We start from the raw sequence: 24,769 nt of genomic DNA on the forward strand, positions 1-24,769 counted from the left end.
AGGGGGTACCTTATTCCCTATATATCAATTGCATTATTTTGAATTGGGTGGATGCTGGATTTTGAGCAGATATTCTATCCACTCTGTTTATAGTAAATAGAGAGGCCCAATGCACTCTAACTAAAATAGATGGAACATCTGCCACTATTTGGCAGATATCTTCATCCGCCAAACACCAAAGAAAAACTCAAAGACTTATTAAAGATAGGGGCAGTAGATTCCTGTGAATTAGATGCCTATGATGCCATTTTGGGTTCTGTTGACAATAGAAGAAAGTGACCATTGAGCTTGTGGCTTATAATTAGGAAGCATGAATTATGTGATTCTTTGGCCATGACTGCACATTGAAAGGCCCTTTGCAAAAGTTGCCTGGTCTCTTTTCAATTGCTTATTGGTGTATGTAGGCATTAAACTAGTACTAATGGGGTGAAACCTATAACCAGTATTAACGTGTAAAAATGACAAAATAATGAGGTAATACTATCACAAAATGTGCTGCATTACGCCACATAATTTTCCTTTTCTTGCTGCATGATTTAGTTAACCCTGCCACAAAATTTGGTCCTGCCACATAATTTGGTCCTCTCCCTTTCACGTATTGCCAGTGGCCCTGCTTATAATGTCACCCGGACTTTCCAAAGGCCACTGCATAGACGTGAAATTAACCATAATTGTGTCCTCTATGTATTGTGGTCTGTCTTATTCCATTGTAGTTCATCCTGACACACCATATCGCAGTGCATTGATTATATATTCACAAGCCATGGTCCAATCTGCCTGAGAGTGAAATAAAGAATTGTATTCGTGCTGCAGGAGAAATTTTTCCTTGGTGCACCAGCACAGCCCCCATGAGCACCGCTCTATATTTCAGTGATGAACAGTGGGGCTCTCGGTGGGGCACAGGACTTGCTGCACATCCCTAACCCCAGGACGGGGGGGGGCCTGCCGCAGGTGCACTTGCCGCAGTAGTTCCATCTTCATCTGCCACCTGGTTCCACTAGGGGGCAACCTGCCTGGGGAAACAACAATCTGGTAGAGAGGAGATGCGCGAGAGCATTAAGGGGAGGGAAGGAGGGGGGTGGGAGAGCCAAGCTATTGCAGGTTTCTAAACAGTCAATAACCGGCAGAGCTCCAGGCTGGAGGCACACACATGCTGAGAGGCAGAGAGGAGGGAACATGCAGCGCCTCCAGTGAGCAGCTCACAGCAGCAGCCCCGGGACCAGCAGCTGCGGCACAGCCTTCACCCTGCCTGCACATTTTGGGTCTTGCCTGAAAGGAGCTGGTTGTTGGTGGGAGAGTGTTCCCAGCTTGGCACAGCACCGAAGCCCTGGGTAGCCGAACCCAGCAGGAGAACTCCTGTACCTCCACCCCTCGTGAGGTAAGTCATGGGGCTGAGTTGTGCCTGACCCTCACATGTAATGTCATTCTATGTTGTGCCAGGGTGTGGCATGCAAAGCTATGCCATGTTTACTGTTATTTCACGCAGTGCTCTGCTATACTGTTACATTGTCTCTGTAAAGAGACGGGATGGCACTGGGATACCTCTGGAGCTCAGCGGGAGTAGTGTGAGGATAGTAGGCAAAGGGCATGTAGGGACTGGGGCAGCGTAGGGGGAATTTGGAGTCTTTGTTGTGCTTATTTTTCATATAGTGCTGCGAGCAGCTAGCATCTGTTCTGCGGCGTTCAACGCTGACGGGTGCCAACGCGAGTGACTGAGTTACTTTTTTATCGAGTGCACGTAGTGAGCCAAATTGCTTCAAGGCGCTTGAAAGTTTAATGCTTGTGAAAGGTGACAGATGCGGCGCGCTGAAGGGCGAGGTTTTCCGTCTATTCTCGTGGCCCTTATTCACACTCTCCACTGCCTTCAGACTGCCGGGACGGGTCCCCCGGGCTCCCCAAACTCTGTAGGTGTGTGTTTTTCCAGGTCCCTCACTCAGTCCATTTGCCTCCAAACTCCTCACGGTCCCTGCGTATGTGGCCCGAGGCCCTCCCACTCCTGTGCGCCCCAAGCTCCTCACACAGTCTGCCCTCATACCACTTGCTCAGTGAGTTAAGTGGAATGGTACATTTTTGGGGGCGGGCGGTCCAAAAGAGGTGCGGTGAAAAATGCACAGCTAGTTCTTTTGCAAGAGAGTAGTTATGGGGGTGCCCTCGAGTATGTGAATTAAAATCCTGTGCTTGTCAGAGTTTGTCAATTGACTGGTACTTGGGGTCTTATTTGTGTTTTCTACTAAAGCTTTAAAATACATCACAGAACAATCTACGCACAAGTATAAGATATGCCAAACCTTCTGGCTTTATTGTGAGCTCTGATTTTTTTCAGCATTAGAAAAGGTATCCTCTCCCATTGTCCACATCACTTTGCCCTGCAATCTCCCTCCCTGCTTTAGTCACTCCGGTCCCTTTTCCCCATATCTTTCTGAAGTTCCTCCATCTGCATGCCTCACACTTTATTTCCTAACTCTGTTGTTGTCTAGTGTTTTCACTCAGTCCTGCATGCACTTGCTTATCTCGCCTCCACTTTACCATCTCTTCGTAGTCGAACACAATTAAAAGTTGCATTTTCTTTTCTGTAGGGACTGTCAGTATTTCGGAAGCTGTGTACCTCCTTCACAGACTTTCCCATAGAATTGTAATGACATTTGACGCATACATGGCCACTGCTCTGTGAACTCTGCAGAGGGAAAGAATTGAATGAGCATGAGATCAGAACTCCTTTGTGAAAGTGACAGAAACTCTCAATTATTTCATCTTCTACTTCAAAGTTCTCAAGCGTGCCTCTTAGGAACACTTATCCACTCCTTGAACTCACCAGGCGCCTGGAGGCGAGGCAGTTTGCAGTATGCGATATAAAAGACTCCTATGTTGCGTGAAAAACAAAACTACCAGATCTGGGAAAAGAAAATACGCCTACGAAAAGGGCCCGATGCTCCATGCAGTATGAAGTGAAACTTGTGAAAACTAACATGGGCTGCATTACCGACTTTACATTGAGGGTTCTTTGCACACACGGTCCAAGCTCCTCAAATTGTTCTTGTACCCCCAAAACCCTCACTTTGTCTGTTACTATGCGTCTTTCACTTTCAGTTCAGTACCCCTGAACCCCTGGAATCGTCAGTTCAAAGCCTTAAGTCCCTATACTGCGAGGTCCTCTGCTACGAACCCCTCATCCTGACGGATACTGTGCCTTCAGCCCCTCACGCTGTCAGTCCCTGTGCCCCAAAACCCTCCCATTATAAGTGCGTTTGATCCTAAGCCTCTCACACTCAGTTCTTGCACACCTAAGCCCGTCACACTGTCATGTCAATGCTTGCCTAGGGGTCTCAGTCGTCTGGTGGCGGGACCAAAGGGGTGGGGTGAGACGGACCCTGTGCTGAAGACCGGCCAGTTGAGATTTTTGCATCGGCAGGTAGGGAGAAGCCTTGCCGGGGTGATCCGGGCACCGCTAAAGCCTGGCTGGGTAGATCCGTGCAATGCCGTCGTTTTGCCGTGGCTCAGTTCATCACCTTGGAGAGCGGCCGGCGCTGGCGCTCGTTCTGTGTCTGGTGGACAACAGCAGGGCGGGGAGGGGTCCTGCCACATGACATCAGAGACATCTCCCCTCCGGGGTGGCACGGTGCTGTGGCTGGGGTGCAGGGCTTATGGCTTCAGTAACAATACGACACGGGGATATGGTGGCATGTAACCAGCTCTCCAAATAGCGCCTGTTGCCACAGTCTTGGAGGATGTTGGCGCTCTACGCAGCACGTGTTACAAGCACCCAGGTTAGTGCTAGTGAGACATATCTCGGACCCGGAACGATGAGTCCACCGAGCTGTGCTTCAGATGCAGGATACTCGCAGTCTGTGCGCTGCTGCATGAACCCCCTCAGATATCCCGCCGGTGAGGGGGCAGGCGCGCGCCGATGGTAACCGCGAGGCGTATGCGGAGGGGCTGCGGGCTGCAGAAATTGTTGGGGCGGGTAGTGCGGCAGGCGTGGTCTGTGGCAGAGGAACTCGAGAGGTGACAGCGATGTCAGGGGATGCAGGATTCATGCGACTGGGCAGGGGCGATTTCCAGGAAGAAAGGGAGAAGGCAATCAGGGTACACGGGAGAGACCTGCAGGGGGAACAGGAGGAGCCGCGGGGCAGGATACACGGGAGAGATATGTAGAGACATTAACAGCAGCCGAGAGGCAGGGTGCACGGGAGAGATCTCAAGGGAGATAAGGTACAGCATGGGGCAGGGTCCAGGGAGAGATCAGAAGGAGCTTAATCGCAGCCGAGAGACAGTGTCCAGGGAGCGATCTGAAGAGATCCGAAGGGAGAGCAGGGCAAGATGCATGGAAGGGACATTAATAGCAGCCCCGTTATAGTGTGCACCGAAGAGATATCAAGGGAGAATTATAGCAGCCGAGAAGCGGGGTCTACAGAAGGGATTTTAAGGAAGATCACGTGTATCCGAGGGGCTGGGAGAGAGCAGGAGAAGCCGAGGAGCAGGATACAAGGGAGAGATCTGTGGCGAGATTAACAGCAGCCGAGATGTCGGATGAACAGAAAAGATCTTAAGGGAGATAAGGCACAGCAGAGGGGCAGGGTGCACGGGAGAGATCTGGAGGGATGGCAAGAGAAGCGAGAGGCGGGGTGCACGGGAGAGATCTGTGATGAGAGGCAGCCTACATCCCGGGTGCTGGTGCCTTCTTCAACCCTGTATAACTGCAGATTAATAGCAGCCGAGGGGGCAGGGTGCATCCAAGAGGCCCTAAGGGAGCCCAGCAGCAGCCGTGAAGCTGCTCACACCTCTAGAGATACCTAGTTATGAGGTAGCTCTGAGGATGTGGCGGAAGGCAGCTGGATTAGTGAACAGCTGGAGCGTGCCATGCGAAACAAGACGGGTCTCAGTAGCTGAAGACCGTGGAAACAAGACTTGGATTCTAATCCTGACTTACTCACTAAGGCCCATATTTATACTTTTTTAGTGCCGCATTTGCGTCATTCTTTGATGCAATAGCGGCGCAAACTTACAAAATGCAATTGAATTTTGTAAGTTTGCGCCGCTTTTGCGTCAAATATGGGCCTAAATCACAATTGTGTGATACTGGGCAGATCTTTTTACACTCCGCTTTATTTCTCAAATGCCAAGTAAATGGACAATTAGAAGGCTGAATCTCCTAGAAGCGGTCACCCTTCCGACACTACACAAATCTCCTTCCACCAGGAGTGGCTGGCAAGCATAAGAGGAAGAGCTGAATTCTTGAAAGAAAGGTGGCCATTTGGTATAGGCATGAGGACAGGCCACCAGGTCCAGGTGTAGTTGGACATAAAGATGATGAATGTAGGATTTCACATGTTTGGTGATATCAGTGAAGAGGTTTGAACTAGTAGCCAAGTCAACAAATTTATAAACATTACACTTTACTTCTGATCACCCATACCCAGGGCCACTGAAATAATGGAATTTTTAGGCTGCAATGTTTTCCAGATAAATATGGATGTTTCGTATTTACCACATAATCCATCATCTGCTGCATAGTTTGCAGATTTAAGCAAAAAACAATTAGCTAAAACTGATCAGAAGTCACTCAAAACAGCAACGTGTTGCACCGCAGAGTTGACTGGTCACCTTCTTGTTGTTTATTTCTGGTTTTAAGTGTTAACATGGCACTAATTGGATGAAACCTTTGCCCAGAAGACGTTGACGTGTAAAAATGCCAAAATAACGTGGTAATACTATCACAAAATGTGGCACATGATACCGCATAATTTCCCTTTTCTGGACATAATTTAGTGCTCTCCTGACACATACATCCCTCTGTTTCCTTGGTCCTTGTGTCTTCACCTGAGATACCGGCAGGTGTCGAAAGCAGGTTAAACATTTAGAATAAAAGATAGGGGAACCTGATTTTAGGGTTTGGAAGATTTGGTTACACTGTTGTTATAGAAAGTACAAAGCTGCAGGACGTTTTGAGAGACAGGTTGTGACAAATAACGTACTTGCAATAAGTTTGCAATGTTTAGGTTTGTCTTTATGAGTGCTACCTCTGATTTAATATGCCAAATCCTTTTGAAGATATAAGAATAAAGGACCAGGGAATGGTACCCAGGACTGGCTGCTTTGTAATTGGCTGAGCAAGGGGTTCATGTAAGCTTTACTACTCAAGAATGGACTTTTGCTTCCGCACAATATCCATCATGTGGCATCTGTTGTTTTAATTGGTTTGGTGCTGATAGAAACTAAGGCCCATATTTATACTTTTTTAGTGCCCTATTTGCGCCGCTTTTTGACGCAAAAACGACACAAACTTACAAAATACAATTGTATTTTGCAAGTTTACGCCGTTTTTGCGCCAAAAATTTATGCAAATGCGGCACTAAAAAAGTATAAATATGGGCCCAAGTTGTGTTTTTACGCCAATGTGCTTGCCCACCCATTGTAACATGCCACGCATTTTGAAGATCGTGTGCACCCACATTACAAAGATTTGTTGCATGTGAATTAAGGCAAACGATAAAAACGCTTAATCGCCCACCAAAGTGAATCAATGTGAACATGTCGCTTACTTTGTTGCAAAATGGAAAAACACAGTTTTTCTTTTGAAAGTGGCAGGGTAGGTTATATAAAAGTGGGCACAATGTAAACACCAATATATGTTTGGTGTAGAAAGTACAATTTGGTGCAGTGTTTATATGCAAATTCACAATGCCCTGGGGTTTGGAGTAGTATAACATATGTAGGGGCAAATGTTAAGAAAAATGGTGCTGCACACAGTGCAGCACCACTTTTCTTGCACCCCCTAACACCACCATGTTTGCGCCGTATTTAAAATTCAGTGCACCATGGTGGAAGTTAGGGGACTAGCGTCATCATGTTTCACTCTAGTCTGGAACTTTGTAGATGAGCCTCAAAAATATTGATGCTAATCCTGCAAAGCCCATTGTAATCAATGGAAGCCTCTTTTAAATGCCTGCTCTGAGCAGGCGTTAAAAGTGCTGAAAAATATTACTCAAAGAAATCTCTTAGATTTCCTTGCACCATTTGGTTCCTCCTACCCCATGGGGGAGCATCCGCTTTGCATACATTATGCGAGAGGCAGGCATAATATAGCACAGGGGGTTACAAAACAGTACAATGCATGCATTGTGTCACTTTGTAAATATGGCACGGGGATTTTGGCTTCATTGGACCACATTAGCATTAAAAAAACGATGCTAATGTGCCACAAGGATGCATTAGGTGCTCTTAAATATGCCCCATAGAGTGATAGACACTGAACAAGTATTTTATCACAGCACTACCGCCCACACTGCAGGAAGCCATGTGTTTCACACTACCGTTCTAATGCTGGCACTATTAACAATCCATGCTAATGTTATTATGCATACTGCAGCTGTGCAACTCTTTTATTTTAGCCTGCTTAAACGTTTATTCCTCCAAAAATATGAATTGCTTAGTTCCTGCCAAAATTATAGGTTAAATAATTATTCGTTTACACTTTTCCTGCCCCCCCAAATGTCCTTTTTCTTTTTTTGAGGGTTTTTTAGAGCGTTGATGATCTATGAAGAATCACGTACTTAACAAATTAACAATTAATTCAGTAATTCATTCATTATTGCTCCATGCTATTCTACCTTTGGAATGGCTTCTGACCTATTTGAAATTCTGACCTGATCCAAGCACTATGATTGTCAGACCACATTCAGCTTTGTTTATTCCTGACAGACGGAAATCAACAGGTGCAATGCATAGGCTGTGACTTTAACTTTGGACCAATAGTTGTAATAAATAAATGATCCTAAAGAGGACATTGTGCATAGAAAAACAATGGACAATGAACTGCATGCCTAATTTAGGAAAAAAAAAAAGTTTTTGTGACAACAGAGACAGTAAGGTCTCGCATTTGAAGACCTAGCAGTTCCCCACAGAGAAATTACACAAGGTAACATGGTCTCTGTCCCTAATTTAAGAAAACTTTCTTCTGGATCAAAAAGATGCCAGTGGCATCTATTAAAATTACCAGGAGATTCCCGGTATTACCAGTTAGCGGCCAGTTTTACCACAGTATCACCTGGTAATACCAGAGATAAACTCATAATGGTGTGGAGTGGATAAAATGTTGGGTAAGCCAATTACTGGCCATTGTTAACTCTCCACTTACTCACTGTGCACTTCTTAATCAAGGGGACATTTGATGAAGTAATTTGGCTTCTGAGTTCGTTGAGATGGTTCAAGAGAGTCACGCTTTGGCTTGCAAAAAACACAAATGCTGATGTTATGCGCCATATCGCCTTTTTGTGGATGTGAAATTGACTTTAATGTTATTTCACCACTGGTATGAATTTGGCCCTGTGAAATGAAAATGAGGAAATATTTCAGAGCTTAGTGCACCCATTTCATCGACTCAAGGATATTTATGGTGATTGCTGTGCTTATTCCATCCAATTGGATTTAGCGATGGGGAGCGCTGATGATGATGAGATGGAGGCAATATTCATTGATGGAGAGGACTGAGCGGGCTTTTGACGAATTATGGAGACCTCTTCAGATTTGTCAATGTGTAGTGTCACTCTACTGCAGTTTTTACATTTTCTTTGATGTGGTGTAATCTTTTGCAAATATTGAAATGTATCCCTCCCATGCTGCATGTACGCATTCAGCTATATGAGTGACTTGTTATGTGATAGCCTTGAAATGCGAACTAAATGTTGGGCTTGTGTGAAAATAATCAAAATAATGTTGCGTTTTTAAAGTAATATGGAAGGTTAGTGCCATAGTCTTAATTCAAGGAATCAGGAAGGATAACATTTTATTCTCCAAAACTGGAGTAGTCAATACAGAAATACTGCCAGCATTGAAAGATTTTGTTTGCATTTACATGCCCAGGTTTAGTAGAGTGTTGGTGATTGTTCGCAGTGAGCTCACTGCCTACAGTTGGTGATCACCCTCACAAGCATAGGTAATGGGTATTCACCAATATGTTTCATGCACATTGTACCGTTATTACAATTCCACACCCAGAGATGCTTCATACTTGTGCTGGAGCATTTTTGTATGCTCTAATTAGAGACTGATGAACCTTTGGATCCATGCATAGAGCACACCCAGGATGCCACCATGGGGTAGCCAAAATGCCTAAAAATGTCAAGTCAGATTAGCATAAGACAAACCAAATACTCAATATTCACAACAGAAGAATTTGATGTTCTGAGAATAAGCACTGGTCAAAACTTTTACACATTAATCAAATTAAAATCATCTTACTAAATTAGCTATGGGCAATCTGGATTTCTCCTTTAATACCTAAATCAATGCAAAAATAATTCTAACTAGAAAATACGAGGGCAAAAGACAAAAAAAATAAAACAGGACAAAAATGGTTTAAAAATTAGAATGGGGAAATGAAAAAGAAATGGAAGGTGTCAGCATTTCAGAAGCTCGGACAAGAGTCTTTTTAGAGAACCAAGTGTAAGCCTAAGCCACACCCAGCAAAGCACTGGGAAAATGAAGGGGAAAATCAGAGCTCTGTACCGCTCAAAGTCCAAGGAAATCTGCTCTCTATCGATTAGTGAACACCCTAGTTAGAACTGTAAATTCAGTTAGGAAATGTCTCTTTCGATCACACCACTTCGGGTTTGATCTGCTCCCTTCACACGGTGGAACTTGCAACAATACGGTACATTCCCAAGACATTCTTGGGGAGGTTGCTGTCCTTGGTCTCCTGTACATCTTTTGCAACAAGTATGAATAGTGGCAGTCTTCAAATTCTCGGTCTCTCCATGTACCTTCCCAAGGTTGTTTTCTCAGACTCTCTATGAATAATACAATGGCACATCTATTCCCAAAATAACAACTCATGTGAAAACACCTGCAATGAAATGACACATTAGTAGAAATGAAAAAAAGTTTCTCACATTAGGAAAATTCAGGCCTAGTAGAATCAAACTAAAGCAATACTTCAATACCACATTTTAATTCACATTGTTCTATGCATGTTGACTTTTGCATTATATAGTGCCACTTACATTCTCATTTAAGCTACATGTTACAGTTAATACAAACAAAAAGGGACAGTTAACACATGTAAATGAACATGATGGAGAACTACATTTCTCAACATTAATCAACAACATTAGTACACATGTTATAAAAATCAATGTTATTTTAATGATAAACATTCTCTAATAACACGAGGATAGTTATAAAATCAAAATAAATGATGACATTTTAATTAATATATTTATACCACACAATACATTTTCTCTAACACTTTAGTGAATGCACTTCATTAGTGAGTTTAAGTGCACCACTTTACATTAGACTAGAATAAGTTCACACATTAAGTTTTTGTTACGGTCACATATAGATCGACATTGTGACATAAAGGGTGACAGCCAATCCTCCGCTGCACCACTGGAGAATTTCATTGCCTTCTCCTGTAATTCATTGAGAAATTCAAAAATGTCAAAATCTTTCTTCAACTATGGAAGAGTGAGAGCAAATTTCTCACGTTTTTTTCCCACAAGCATTTGAGGAACTTGCTCCCTCTGTATATTCCCTGTTCGTTGATGGATTAGTTCCCTACTTCCCCCTCTTCAGTAGAATTACTAACTCCTGATAAATCTGACTCAGTGCCTGGTAATTTTATAGTTTCTAGACTACATTTTCAAATGTCGAAATCTCTTACTCCTTGACAATGATTGCACCAGAATAGGCTGAGGTATTTACTGTCGCCAGTAAATACTGATACCCCTGGGTGCAGAAGTTACCAAGACAGGTAAATACATCATATTCTGAGTTTTCTTAAAAACTAGGAATTACTTTCAGTAGTGACTCGAGGGGCGCTGAAGCGGCAGGGCGGTGCGCAGGGGGATGGGGGTCGGGGGAGGGAAGGGAATAAACATAAACATTTATTTAATTTAATAAAAAAAAAAAACACTTACCTTCCCTCGCTGCTCCTCTGTCCCCCGTCGCTGCTGCAGGCACAGGCTCCCAGCCTGCTCTGATGCCAATCCTGACGATGCTAAGAGCAGTGTCAGGATTGGCTGGGAGTGTCCAGCCAGGGCGCTCCCAGGCAGACTGGGAGCCTGTGCAGGCTCTCTCAAGCCCGACAAATGTGTTGCCTGGCTTGAGAGAGTCTACTGAGCATGTGTGTTTGGCCGGCCCGAGACAGTCGGCCAAACATACATGTGCAGTCCCCTCACTGCTCTTCATCCCTGTGGCCCCATCCCTTTTACCAGAATACGATCATAAACAAAGTTTATGAACGTTTACTGGAAAAAGTTTTGCAGCTGTCGCTGCTGGTGGGGAGGAGATGCTCCTTCGCCCAAACGGAGGAGCCGCCACTGATAACTTGCAGAATTGGTGCTTATGCACCAAATCCCGAATGTCTTAGCTTTTACTATCATTTTTGCCATGGTATATTTCAGCAGGTTTAAACTGCCAAAATGTACCTGGAGAAATTACCACACAACTCATAATTCTGATTCCTGTGCAAACGTCTGAACTGAACGGCTTCCTCATAAAGCATTGCCCTGGTATTGTAATTTAATTATTTGGAAGTAACCCATCGGGTCTCTTAAGAGGCAGCCACCTGCCAGAGGTGCACTCATGTATATTAACCATTAGCTCCCAGAACATATTTAAACAAAACCCAAGGCCACGCGGCATTGTTTTTCCATTCTGCCCCTCATTCTGCAGGTCCAGCTCCCATTAGTAAAGAAAGTTAGGGTATCTACCAACCACATCAAAGTACAAAAATATATAATTAGAAAACAACAGCAGAGCCCAGAGCAGAATGAGAGAAGATCAACTCTATCAGAAAAGCAGGGTTTCTGGTATGCAGCACCAAGGTGAAAGAGTAAAATAGATCAAGGATGCCTTTATTTTTTTTTAACAATTTCGATCCTTGAACGCAGCCTCTTACCTGAGCATGACGAATCGAGGGCAGGATTGGCACACTGCCTCATGTCGTGTCACAGTACCAACCAGTGTAGGAAGTTCTGGGACTTGCACTCGTTGATAGGACCTGGATGCCCCCAGTAGGGCCTCGTCCTCAACACCTGCCAAATATAAACCGACAAAGTCTGATTGTCTTTGGCATTGGGAACATTTATTATCAGATGATACTCATTTAGTACACACTTTGCAGGATTAATTAAATCATATAATAACTCATAAAAAACACAGCACATAACCTGTAAATCAAAATTATCAATCAGTCATCATTTTTTACACCCAATCAGGGATCCGGCCTTGTCCTGAACCATTGTTGGACCACACAGGTGATCCGTACCTGACCTGCTTCCTTGGGGGGCGGTTCCAACACCTCACTGTACCATGTCATCGTGCTCCAGGTTCTGCCCCCCAAACACCAATCCTCCATGGGGTGCAACGGGGTGGCCAGGAGCGGGAGCCCTATGCCCACCCCAGCAATCTGGGCCCCCTGGCCCCCAAGCTGGTGTATACATCTGTCGGTTGGTTCAGGACTGCAGGATCCTACTTTCGTTGTTATCCAGAGTACCCTGCCTTGGGCACCCCTCAGTTGCTTAGGGTGCATTTAGTATCTCATGTCACACCATGAGGGTGACCAGGGGCCCAGAGGTCCTTCGCCCTCCCCACCCCTGAACAAACAGTGAGCGAAGGCCCATATGTCCTCGATGAACCGATCTGTGCCCACATCCGATAAATACACCCCATCCTTATGGACCATGTCTGTGCCTTTGAGCAGTTTATGTGGGATATTCCATAAACGCTCCGGTCCCGGGCAACACCTCGCCAGTTCAGAGTTAAGACACCGCACAAACACATTCATTGGCCTATATTTTTTCTCTTGACCCCAGCTACGTCGGAGTACCATGTGCAACCATGCAATGGCGATGTTTGGAAATTCTTTGGACAGCTGTGATATTTCTGCTAAGTTTGCTTCTCTGGGTGCCTTGCGTCCCAGTCGAACAAGGTCATCTACTCCAATATGTAACACAATGAGGTCTGGAAACTGGAGTCCCTTGCACCCTCCCGCCATTCCTACGAGTTGTTTTAGCTGAGTAATTCTCCGACCGTCTATCCCACACCACTGGAAGGACATGTCATCAAATGACTCCGGTTTAGGCCTACGCAGCAGTTGTAACCTGAAGCCCACCGGATAAAGGAGTTCCCGAGCACCCACACCACATGTGGTGCCATGCTACTGAAACACAAGAAAACAGTGTGAGTGGGTTGTAAAGGCATGAGGCATAAGCACAACAAATGTAATATGTATTATTGCAAATCCGGCTGAATGTACCGCTTAAAGCAACCGGCGGACCATCGGCCAATCATTTTCACTTCCTCTGAGGACATGACAGCCTCTTCCAACCCGGTTGCTGCCCCTATGCAAAAAGAATGCAGCGAACAGCCCAGCGGGTCCACACCAGCTGCATCTAAAGCGTCAATCATTACTGCAGAAAATTTATACCAAGACAGGCATTCTCTGCCCTTGTGAATGAATAATGATGGGGCACCAGTGGCTCGGCGGACCGCCAGATATGACCCCAAGTGATCAAGTGGACATAAGGGGGAACCCGAAGCGACCCTTTCCCCTCCTAATCGGTTTTGGACCTATGCAACCAAATTGTTAGCCACCCTGAACCAATGCGTACATCAGCCAACTGCAGACCCCTGGTGAAATCGCTCTTGGATGAACCCACTAGCTCGCCCACCCGGAATGCACCATAAAAGGCTATAGTGAATGCTGGCGTGAATAATGTCACTTCAAATGAAGAAGTGCAAACTTTATCAAGACAGGACAAGAGGATACCTAAAACGTGGAGCAAAAGAGGGCATCTTCTGTCCTTCCGAGGGCCCTTCAGGTGAGCCCAACTAGCCACTACTCTTTTAATGACAAAAGAGTTTATTTGTGCCTCTCTGACCTGCAATTTTGCAGAAAAACGGATAGCAGCTAGCTGAGCCCTTGCACAGGAAACTGGTTTGCCTAACTCCCTAAGGTTCCCTAAGAAGAGAAAAATGGCCTCAGTTGAAAACCAGCTAGGCACATGAATAGTGCTCAAGAATGTTCTATACTCATGAAATGACTTTTCATATACCCTCCTAGTCCGACTCGCTAAAGATGCTGCAACTAATTCTGAGAGGGCGGGACTCCAATCTGCCACAGATATGCTGGAAACTTCATCATCTTCTCTGCCGTTTGCTGATGGTGCCTCTGAAAATCCTGCATCAATGAGTGAGACAAAGCATCAGATCAGCTGCATTGTTATGAATGCCTGGGACATGTCTTGCCCGGAATGTAATGTTGAACTGCAAACACAATAAAACCAAATGTTTCAACAACCTAAGGACCAAACCTACAAGAAGCGCCTTGCCTATTGATAGCCTTGACTACTGCCATGTTACTGATCTGTCTTTGAAAGCCAGGGCCTCTACTGTGACCGCCACCACAATGGGGAACAACTCCAAAAAAGGCACATTCTTTGTAATGCCCTGGGCATGCAACTCGGTTGGCCAATCCCCACTGCCCAATATGGCCCCAAAACCTACGCTCCCAGCAGCATCGGTGAACAGACGCAAAGGCGCACTGGATACAGGGCAGTTAGGCCATAAGATCACACTATTAAAATGTGCCAGAAAAGATGCCCAGATGTGTAGATTGTCCTTTACCTCAGAGGAAAGCCTCATGTAGTGATGTTTCTCCTTCAGATCAGACATTGCCCTAGCAATGGACAGTGGGAAAGGGCTAGCCATGGGGATAATTCTCAAGGCAAAGTTGAGCTGGCCCACCAAAACTTGAAGCTGGTGCAATGTGACTTTTTTCTGTGTTAAAACTGTGTCAATAGATTATCTAAGTGCCTTTATCTTATCTAGCGGGAGGCAACACTCACCAGCTACTGTGTCTATCTCGATGCTGAGAAACATCAGGCAGGTCACGGGGCCCACGTTTTTTTCAGTGGCAATGGGAACACCAAATTCCTCAAACATAGTCATCAATGCTCGTAAGGCCCACTGGCACCTCCTAGAACCGGAAGGACCCAAGACCAGGAAATCGTCAAGGTAATGAATGACGTCTTTATGGCCTGTGCGCATAGTGAAAATACACTACAGCATGGAGCTGAACTGCTCAAAATAGATACAGGACACGCTACATCCCATGGGTATGCACTTATAATAAAATTACCCTGCAAATTGGAAGCCCAGTAAATGATATTCATCAGGGTGCACAGGCAAAAGCCGGAAAGCAGATTCTATGTCTGTTTTCACTAAGAGGGCCCCCCGGCCAAGTCTGCGCAACCTCTCCAGATCATGGTCAACTGGTGCATAACGAACCAAACATAGCTGAGGGTCGATGGCCTTGTTGACAGAAGAACCGTGGGGGCTGAGAGGTTATGGATCAACCTGAACTGTCCCGGCTCCTTCTTGAGGACTACTCCCAAGGGGGAGCACACAAAGTCGCCCAGTGGTGGGGAATGGGAGGGACCCGCTATTCTTCCCAACAACCTCTCTTTCTCTACCTTCTTGACCACTACCTCCAGATGCCTCCGGGCTGACAATAAATTACTGCAATGCGGAATGGGGTCAAGGGCTGGGATCCTGAAACCAGCAGAAAAACCTTTGAACAATAACTCTGCTATGTCTTTTTGGGGGTATGACTGTAACCATGGAAGGATTCCTGAAAACAGTACTGGTGTGGTCAACGCATCTTCAGTTTGAAGGCTTACTCCCTTCTTTACCCTTCTCTTTGGGCTTCTTATTGCATTTGAGCTCTGGGTGGGATGCATGCCAGGAAAAGGAGCAATTATGCTTAAACTTGCAAGACCCCACAGGGCAAGAGCACACGTTCCTCTTGAATGCCCAGCAGTAGCCTTTTTTGTCCCCCGACTTTTGGTGCCGAAAAGGCTGTTTCCCCGTTATCTTGTTGTTCACACATTCCAACCAAACATTCCCTTCAGTCTAGTCCCAGCCTATGTCTGGATCCTCAACTTTCGCCCATCTGAAGTCCCTATCATACTCCAACCAAGCATTACCCCCATAAAGGTGATGCGCTTTCGTTACCTTACAGTAGTAAAATATCATTGATGGTGCCAACTCTGGTATCTTTTCCAGCATAACAGTCATGTACACGTTAAAACCAAACAGCCAATTTGTAATACTTTCTTCCATCTTAGTTTTTTTATCATTTGATGATGAACCCTTACCCTCCTCATCCTTCTGGTCCACTTCCCTCCTCTTTGCCCTAATGAGCAAAAAAAATCCACAAATTCCCCCTTCCAGATCCTGTCTTTCACATCTGAGGGGACATGGGATGACAACTTCCCCTGCCAGGATAATAATGTATTTTGACCCCCGGCTCTCCAAAAACACGCGCTCCCTGTCGCGCTTGCAGTGGTTTCAGTGGCCTTACCTGTTGCCGCTTCCAATTCAGCAGGGGACTTCAGACTCATAGGTGGAGGCCACTTTGGCTCTTATCTTTGTTAACTTTGCCTGCCACCCCGGGAAGACGCAACGCCACCACGGCATTGATCTGCCGCTTGAGCTCTACCAGTGGATTCTGCACTGAATCTGCGGGGGCCGAGGGGGCGGGAGGTAGTACCGGGGTGGAAAGGCCCTTTATTGAAGGTAGTTGCGGGGTAGCTGATATTAACACTTGTGCTGTTCCATCTTTCACCTGAGAAGTAACTGTTACATGAAGGGGTGTTAAACCCTGACTTGGAGTGACAACTGGCTGTGATGAGGGCACTTGCAATTGATCCTGAGCTGGATGGGGCAGTTGAACTAGGGGTGTGGCAAGCCCAGGCTAAGGAGAAGAAAGCGACCCAGAATAAACCCCAGGAGTTTTTGCTGCCAATGCTGCTATCGCCTGCCAGATATCCCCCACTATCGTTGTGAGACCCAGGGCATCTGCTGTCGGTGTAACCCTGACTTTTGACTGAGATGCTGATAAGCTGGGGTTACCTGGAGAGATATTACTAGTGAACTGAGAAGAACCCCCCCTTCCCTGAGCCCCGATGACGGAGACGGCGTGAGCGCCACTACGGCCGCTGCCACAGGTGGCAGCGCTTCAGAGGGACATACAGTGGGCTGCTGCGCCGAGCCCCGGGCCCTTCCCACTGAGTTAGTTGGGGCCTGTTTCTTAGCCCTGCGTTTGACTGGGAGGAAGGCGGAGCGGGGGGACATGGGATCGTCTGGGACCGTCCCCAGCCACCTTGGCCTCCTCCTTGTCTGATTCTGAATCCAAACTCTCGGCCCTGCCATCCCCTAACTTTGCCAGGACTACCCTCAATAAGTGCGACAGCTCGGGATCCTTACCCTACCTTTGCTTGAAGCCATGACCAGTTTAAGATGAGAGACACACTCCAACAAACAATTAACAGTAAACAACTTCAAAAACGATTTTTGTCTTTTTTTAAAGGTTTATCACCAGGTGAAGTTTGAACCCTAGACACAAGCAATGTTGAAAGCCAAGCAATGTTAATCCAAGCAGCTAACCACTAGACCAAGCACTGTATTCAAATGTAATATAAGGGCATTGTCACCAAAAGCCAGCCCAAAATTAAACATTCATAACCACAAGATCGCCCCCACCCTCCAAATTCCCAGACTTACCCAAATCCCAGCGAGCGTTCCTGGGCCCGGGCTGGGGCCAACGATGGTTGCGGATCCAATAAATGACTTGCTCCACCCTGTCACGTCAAAGAAGGCAGGCCAGTGCCAAGTGGGAAATAATCTGGAGGAAAATTAACACTTTGCCTGTAGGCCTGTGAAAGGTTAAGAAAAGGGGAGGTGTCGGGTGTTGGGTCAACCCAGGCTCGCAGGATTAAAAGCAGGCGATGGGTGAGCATAAAAAAGTATGGGATTGAGTTTATGTGGCGCCTCGTTCTTAGTGTGTGGTACGAATTGGGCAAGAGATTCTTTAACTGGTGTGGGTGACTTCTCATGAAATCTAGTTTAATTCAAAATGTTATTTAAAATAGGACAGCAGCACAGCAGACTCAGAAATGAAAACCACGCGGGAAGTATGGTACATGAACTTAGAACTATTACATTGGAAGTGATGTAGAACATCATAAATCAGATTTTTTCCCTGTCTTGATAAGAAGATTTGCATGATGTTTTCTTAAAAAAAAAACAGAATACATTCAGAAAATGTCTTCAACCCTGTCACCATCACCCGCTCACAAACTATAATCAGTCATGCAATGGGTACTGTCATATTTCCAGCCAATTTCATGGGGGTTTTTTTTCATTTTTTTTTACATCAATGCAAAATGAATCTTTCCACGTGTATCAAAATTGGCAATATAGCATTGGCATGATATTTGTTGAGAAAATCCTGACTATAAAAGGCTCCACGATAAAATAGACCTACTCTAGCCTACTTAAAATAATTACTACTCTCCACCTGCAGTTAGGCTTCAAAGACCCTTGGCATACCTAAATATATTTTAGTTTCATAAATAGAATTGAGATTCATTCTGAATTCCACATCCTATTTCACAGACATTTGACAGCTGGAAGATCTGGATTAGACATTGCACTCAGAATAGTGGAACATCTACAGTATGGTAAATGTACACTTTTGGAAATACATGGTCAGGAGCAGTAAAGGGGTATCATAGAAGCTGGGGCATGGTGGCCTTGGGAAATGCACAGACCATCTACAGACTCATAGGGGCATATTTAGGCGCCCCTATCACCACCAGGGCGTCACTGTTTGTGACGCCCCGTTGGTGCTATGCCCTGCGCCGTATTTACAAGGTGACGTTAAGCACTTTTTGTGGCTTAACGCCACCTTGTAAATACGGCCCCTTCCCATGCAGCCCTTTGCGTGAAAGGGGTGTGCAATGGGTGTTGCTGTGGGTATGCCACAGCAACACCCATTGCATTGTGATGCTGCCACAGATTTCTGAACTTTTGTAAACCTGAGGCAGCGCCAAAATCTAACGCCAACCAAGGGATGGCCTTGCCAAGGCGCAACAAGGGGGAATACGTTTATTCCTCCTTGTTTTTTGCTTTTCTATGTGTCCTGCATTCTGCAGCATGCATAGAAAGAGCAAAATGCCAGACATGTCTGTATATGTGTGGGAAGGTGTCTCTTCCTGCACATAAACAATAATTTCAAAATGACGCTTTGGCACTTCTGTGTGTGCTGCATTATGCAGCACACACACAAGTGCCAAATACCCATTAGTGATTGTTAACGTGCAGGAAGGGACACCTTCTCACACCTAAACAATCAAACCCCTCAACGCTGGCATCCTTGCATGATGGTTCAAGGATGCCTGCGTTGGCAGCTAAATTTAGCAGCAGTCCAGGGAACAAGACAGCGGTACACCGTATTTAATTAAATATGGCGCATCCCTGAATTGTGAAAATGACGGAGTGCATTGCTGACAAATTTGGTGCAGTGTCGCGTCTCACTTAATCATGCAGATTTTCACCGTAAAATAAAATGTACATGCTAAAATATTGACAAGTACTTCTCGAAATTTAGAAGTCACAAACTTCCAGGAACACTCATGGGAATGTTTTCAGTTCCTCCAAAATGTTTCAATCTACTTGAAGCATACAATTTAAAACTATAGGAGGATATTTCTGATTTTTAACGCTATGTTTTCAGAATCTGGTCCATAATATTGGCTAGCACACGACCAATAGGAACTTTCACTTAAAGTCAGCGTCTCCAACTTGTTCACCTCTCACATCGGCCCCAATTCCGATAGGTGTGGTACTAGCTACTATGGCATTGAATTCAGAGTTTTACCATCATTTAATGTATGTCCTTGCAATTTTCTCCAAGTAACTTTCTGCAGCTCAAACCCGCTGATATGTACCAGGGAAAAATGTCCATTAAATAATGATAAATGCACACAACTGTGCATTAAATATCAAAGTATGCATGTTATTTCCTATTAACCGAGTGGCAACTTGGAATAGATGGCATTCACCGCACACAGTAAATATCTCACCCTGTATTGTTGGTATTAACTGGTTGAAGTAAATACCCCACTTTCAATATGAAAATTGGTCTGTAATTCCACTAATCAATAAGAATCAATTGAATGACTTTCCTCTTTTATTTCAACTCTGTTCTGCATATTAGTGCTTTGTGGTGGCTAGATGAGAGCATACAATTCAAAATAAATTATATCAATAAAGATATAACTTGTTAAAATGATGGATGTAAAATATGCCCTGTGCTTAAAATATTTTGAAAGCAAACAAAATTATCCTTCAAATATATTGATATGCTTTGTACATCCCTTTCTGGTGTTCTTTTTCCATCTCACAAGATAAAACAGTTTACCAATGCATCATCACTGTAAATGATTAAATCATCAGTTAAAGTCCGAACAACCTCTTGAAATTATGTGTCAGAACAAATTGATAAAATGATGGTGCACCTTAACCTTTAAACTTTTTAGTTTTTCTAACCATTATATTGATTTTAAGAGTTATATGCCATTAAATTTGCATTCGAAATACTGACCAACAAAAATAGTGCATCAAGCATTTTGCCTACAACTACATAATCAACGTAGCCAAATATTTCCTATTCTTACGTCCACATTCAATTACTGAGACCCATCTTGTGATGTCATAACAAGGTCAATATAGCAGAAGTGATATATTTAAGGCTGATATTTCGTCTCTGATATATTGGATAATGCCAGTCCCCTTTCTAGCCTGTTACACATAGTTGCTTACGATCAACTGGAGAAGGACTTGATAAATTAGAAATGTCTCTTTTTCTTCTATGTTACTATTGATGGTGTGCTCCCTGAGGGAAACACCCGCAACAACGACTACGAAACTACGAAGTCGTGAAAAACAAAAGTGAAACAATGCTTTTGTTTTCCACGACTTCCTGGTTTTGGTACCTTAACCACGCATGTCTGAACCACGTACATGCGTGGTTAAGGTACAGAAGAAGGGAGTCGAAGTCGACGCGGTGAAGGAGGAGGTAAGTTGGGCTGGGTCTGGGGCTGTTTTTTTTGGGGTGGTGGGGTTGGGTGGGGGCTCGGGGTGATTAAGGTTTAGGGGCGGGGTCAGGGTTTAGGTTTAAGGGGTGGTTGGGGGTTGGGGTGTTTAGGTTTATGGGGCGGGGTGGGGACTCAGGTTCTTTTTAGTTTTTGGGGTGGGGTCGGGGACTGAGGGTGTTTGGGTTTAGGAGGGAGGGGGGGTCAGGGTTTAGGTTTAAGGGGTGGGTTGGGGTGTTTAGGTTTTAGGGGCGGGGACTCTGGGTATTTTTAGTTTTTGAGGTGAGGTGGGGGCAGGGGGTAATTAGGGTTTAGGGGGGCAACGGGGTCAGGGTTTAGGTTTAAGGGGTGAGTTGGGGGTTGGGGTGTTTAGGTTTTAGGGACGGGGTGGAGACTCGGGGTATTTTTAGTTTTTGGGGTGGGGGGCTGGGGGTGATTAGGGTTTGGGGGAGGGGGGACAGGGCTTAGGTTTAAGGGGTGGGTTGGGGGTTGGGGTGGTTTAGGTTTTAAGGGAGGGGGGACGGGGTTCTGGTAATTTTGGGGGTGGGGGGTTGGGGTAGTTGTGGGGATGGGTGGGTCGTGGTAATTTTTGGGAGTGGGGGTTAGGGGGGAAGCATGCTGGAACCGTGCATGCTGATTGCTAATGCCTTTACAAGGAATGCGTTTACAGCGGTAAAATCGTTGTAAACGCATTGGTGGTAAAGGCATTAGTGATTAGAACGAGGTCGTTGTTCCAACCTCATTTTTGAGCCACGGGTGCTTGAACCACCTGTGGTTCTGACATATAACCGCTCCCTGAATATCAAAGCTAGAATATCGTGGTTTGGAACAGAAATATTCAGGACAAAATATTGAAACTGAAGTATCGAATGGTAAGTAAGTAAAGATTTTCTATACCTAACTCCACTGTTATGTACCTTGACGCTATATATATATATATATATATATATATATATATATATATCAATACCCAACTGCACATCTACATACTTAAAGATCTTCAAGGTACGCAGATGTAGAGTTAGAAATAGGAATAGTAAATCTATACTTCCTCTATATGCAGTTAACTTTCAAGATTTTAGTTCTCGATATTCTATCCATGATATTCCTCTATCGCAACATTTATATGTTTGATTTTCAGCACTACAGTCACTATTGACATATAGCTACTCACTAATAATTTCTTACTAATATTCACCATTGTTGTTAATCTTTAAATAAATTACTTTTTATATTGTATGAGCCATTCAGTTAGTTATACATAGAAACGAGCAATCTATTTGGAATGTGATTTTTTGTTTTGAGTATGTAATCTACTCGGAAGATTGATTCATTTCCTTTTTCTAGCAATAAAAGAAAATTGGGTGAACCACAGGAAGAATGAAGGCTCTCTTTTAATGATGAACTCCATTTTGTGTTGGATAAACATCTAAAAATGTGTACAGATTTTTTGTCAATGTATGTGGATGTAACAAACTTGGGCCGGAGTTCCTTGGCAGAACAAACATATGGTTAGGAAATCATTTATCTTATGAACAGAATCCCAGTTACAACCTGTTAAAAATTAATGTAAGAAAATAGCTGGAGAATGAGTGGATCAATCAATGATTTTAGATAAGGGCTCGGGTCAGTACCGGAAACAGTTTTCAGACTTACCAGAAAGTGTTCTCCAACTGTAAAAACTACACAAAATTTGGCGAGAGTTTTTTTAATGTACATTCACAGGCTGTCAATCTATAGCATTCACACACACACACACATAACTATATTCACCCTAGAAAGGTTTTAACAGTTTTGTATCTGCCATTTTTACATAAAGGGTAGCTGTCTGGTACATAAATCAGGTGAGTGTTCTAAAGCTTTTCAGCCAATAAGAAAATAACTTGGTGTCTTTTTTTACTTTTCCTTCTCATTCATTGTGAGTGCCATGAAATCAGACAAACACCAAATCTCAAACAACAATTTCCTATTACCGTCTGGTAACAACATTTCCCCTGGCTGCTTTTTCGTCTGAGTTTCCAGGTAAACACAGAATAATGAGCTTGTATCGCTAATTCTTGAAAGTCGACTTTTTTGATCCTGGCGCATATTCTAGGTTCCTCAAGATACCTCACAGTTCCGGGCTCCTGGGGAAAATTCATGAAGATAGCACTCCTACCCTGTGCATGCTGTTTTGCCTTCCCATTAAATTCAATCCTTTCTTTAAAATGTGCCACCATGTAGATTAAACTCTCCATTATGAGGAGCCTACCAACTTAGGATCCCATTTGATTATTTCTGTACTCGCAGGAGTTCCCAAGAGCCATTCCTCTAATCTTGTTAACACTTGAGGCTATTGTTTATATACCAACCCATTCTAGAATGTTCTTCTCTACAGAAGGTGACTTAAGCCAATGTATTTGGATTATCCGGTTAATCCCCGCCTTGCTTACTCTGAATTTTGAGTTTAGTCCTGGCCTTGTTACATGCTGAAATCTGAAATAAGGTTTTTTATTGTAAGTTATGTTTTTACTGGAAAGCTTTATCCATGTTCCCTCCCCCTTAAATAGGCACTTTTGTTTCCAGCTATGAATAACATATCTGGATCTCCCCGACCCATCTAGTTTCAGATCAAATTAGCTTCTTCCAGTATTTGCAAATCTCTTGGAGGCAGCAGTAGCTCCTCAACTTTGGTTTTCCTCTGGGTGAGGGAGCCTGTAGGAGGACAGCTATGGAATCTGATCTTCCACATTTTTGGAGTCCCTGTATTTGGCGGTTGGGTGCAATGGAGGCACAGCCCTAATACTGCTGGACCAGTCAGCGGAGCTCAGCACCATTGCAACTAATTTTTGCTTCGTCATTTTAGCTGCATCTTTCTCAGCGGAAGAGTCCTTGACTTGCTCTGGTACCTCCTGAAGATCTTTGTCATGTCTCCAAATGACATCCACTGACTTGAAGGGCTCCAGTTAGCTCCTTTCAGTCTTGTTGCTCTATCTAGAGTCTTTAGCATGCTTCTCGGATTTTATGGATTGTACTTCTATGTGTAGAGTGATAATGCCCATAATCTGGTCAGATTGAGAGGGGAGGCTGGGTACATCACCATCTCTATTTCATAAATGTATAAGGGGTATTCAGAACTCACTGGGTGTTCATTGGCACAAAGTAATTGATGACAAAATCAAAGTCATGGAGCTGGGATGGGATAAAAAGAACACCTTCGCTGTCTAGTGGATCACAAAAACGTGCCCATGACACCACCTAACTGAAGTAGTAAAAGATCTTGGCTATAAAATCTATGTTGACCTCTTTCTCCACTTCCACATCACCCTAATCACCTCCTCTTGTAATTGCTGAAAACGTTTATGATCCGTGGCCGTAGATTACTGCATCTATAGCATTAGTCAGATTCAGGTTGGATTGTGGCAATTCCTTGTTAATTGGGTTCAAAAAGAGGTTGTTTATGCCCCTGATGTTATAGAGTACAGATGCTTGCCTCCTTACATGAGCCTGAAGGTGTGAACCCATTTCTTCACTGCATTGGCTTCCAAGGGGGACACATAGGTCACTTTATGATGCCATGTGTGCTACAAAAATCCATACATGGGAAGACACCTAATTCTATCCGGAGTAAATTGGCACCATAGCACACAACTATTTGCACAGCTCTTTGTCTCTGAGCCTGTTTTATAGTCCTCGGTCCTAACAGCAGTGCAAGGGTGGTCGCAACCTTGTGGATCTCACTCACTTGCAAGATGTATTTGGTGTGGCCGCCTCCAATTTAGCAAAAATATGAAAACCTGTTTTTTGCTCTCATCAACAAGCTTGATATTAAGATGGGTGGAGCAATA

At 44.5% G+C, this 24,769-nt stretch overlaps 1 protein-coding gene across 1 annotated transcript in view; it reads left to right on the forward strand.

Moving 5' to 3' along the window:
• Positions 1-1,171: 1,171 nt before the first annotated feature.
• TNR (tenascin R) overlaps positions 1,172-24,769 on the forward strand; it is an 847,456-nt gene continuing 823,858 nt past the window's right edge. The window contains exon 1 of the mRNA XM_069231566.1: positions 1,172-1,378. The gene's annotated coding sequence lies outside the window, so the exon portion shown is untranslated. The remainder of the gene's footprint in view (positions 1,379-24,769) is intronic.

Source organism: Pleurodeles waltl, chromosome 4_2 (assembly GCF_031143425.1).
Source record: "Pleurodeles waltl isolate 20211129_DDA chromosome 4_2, aPleWal1.hap1.20221129, whole genome shotgun sequence".
Lineage (NCBI taxonomy): Eukaryota > Metazoa > Chordata > Amphibia > Caudata > Salamandridae > Pleurodeles > Pleurodeles waltl.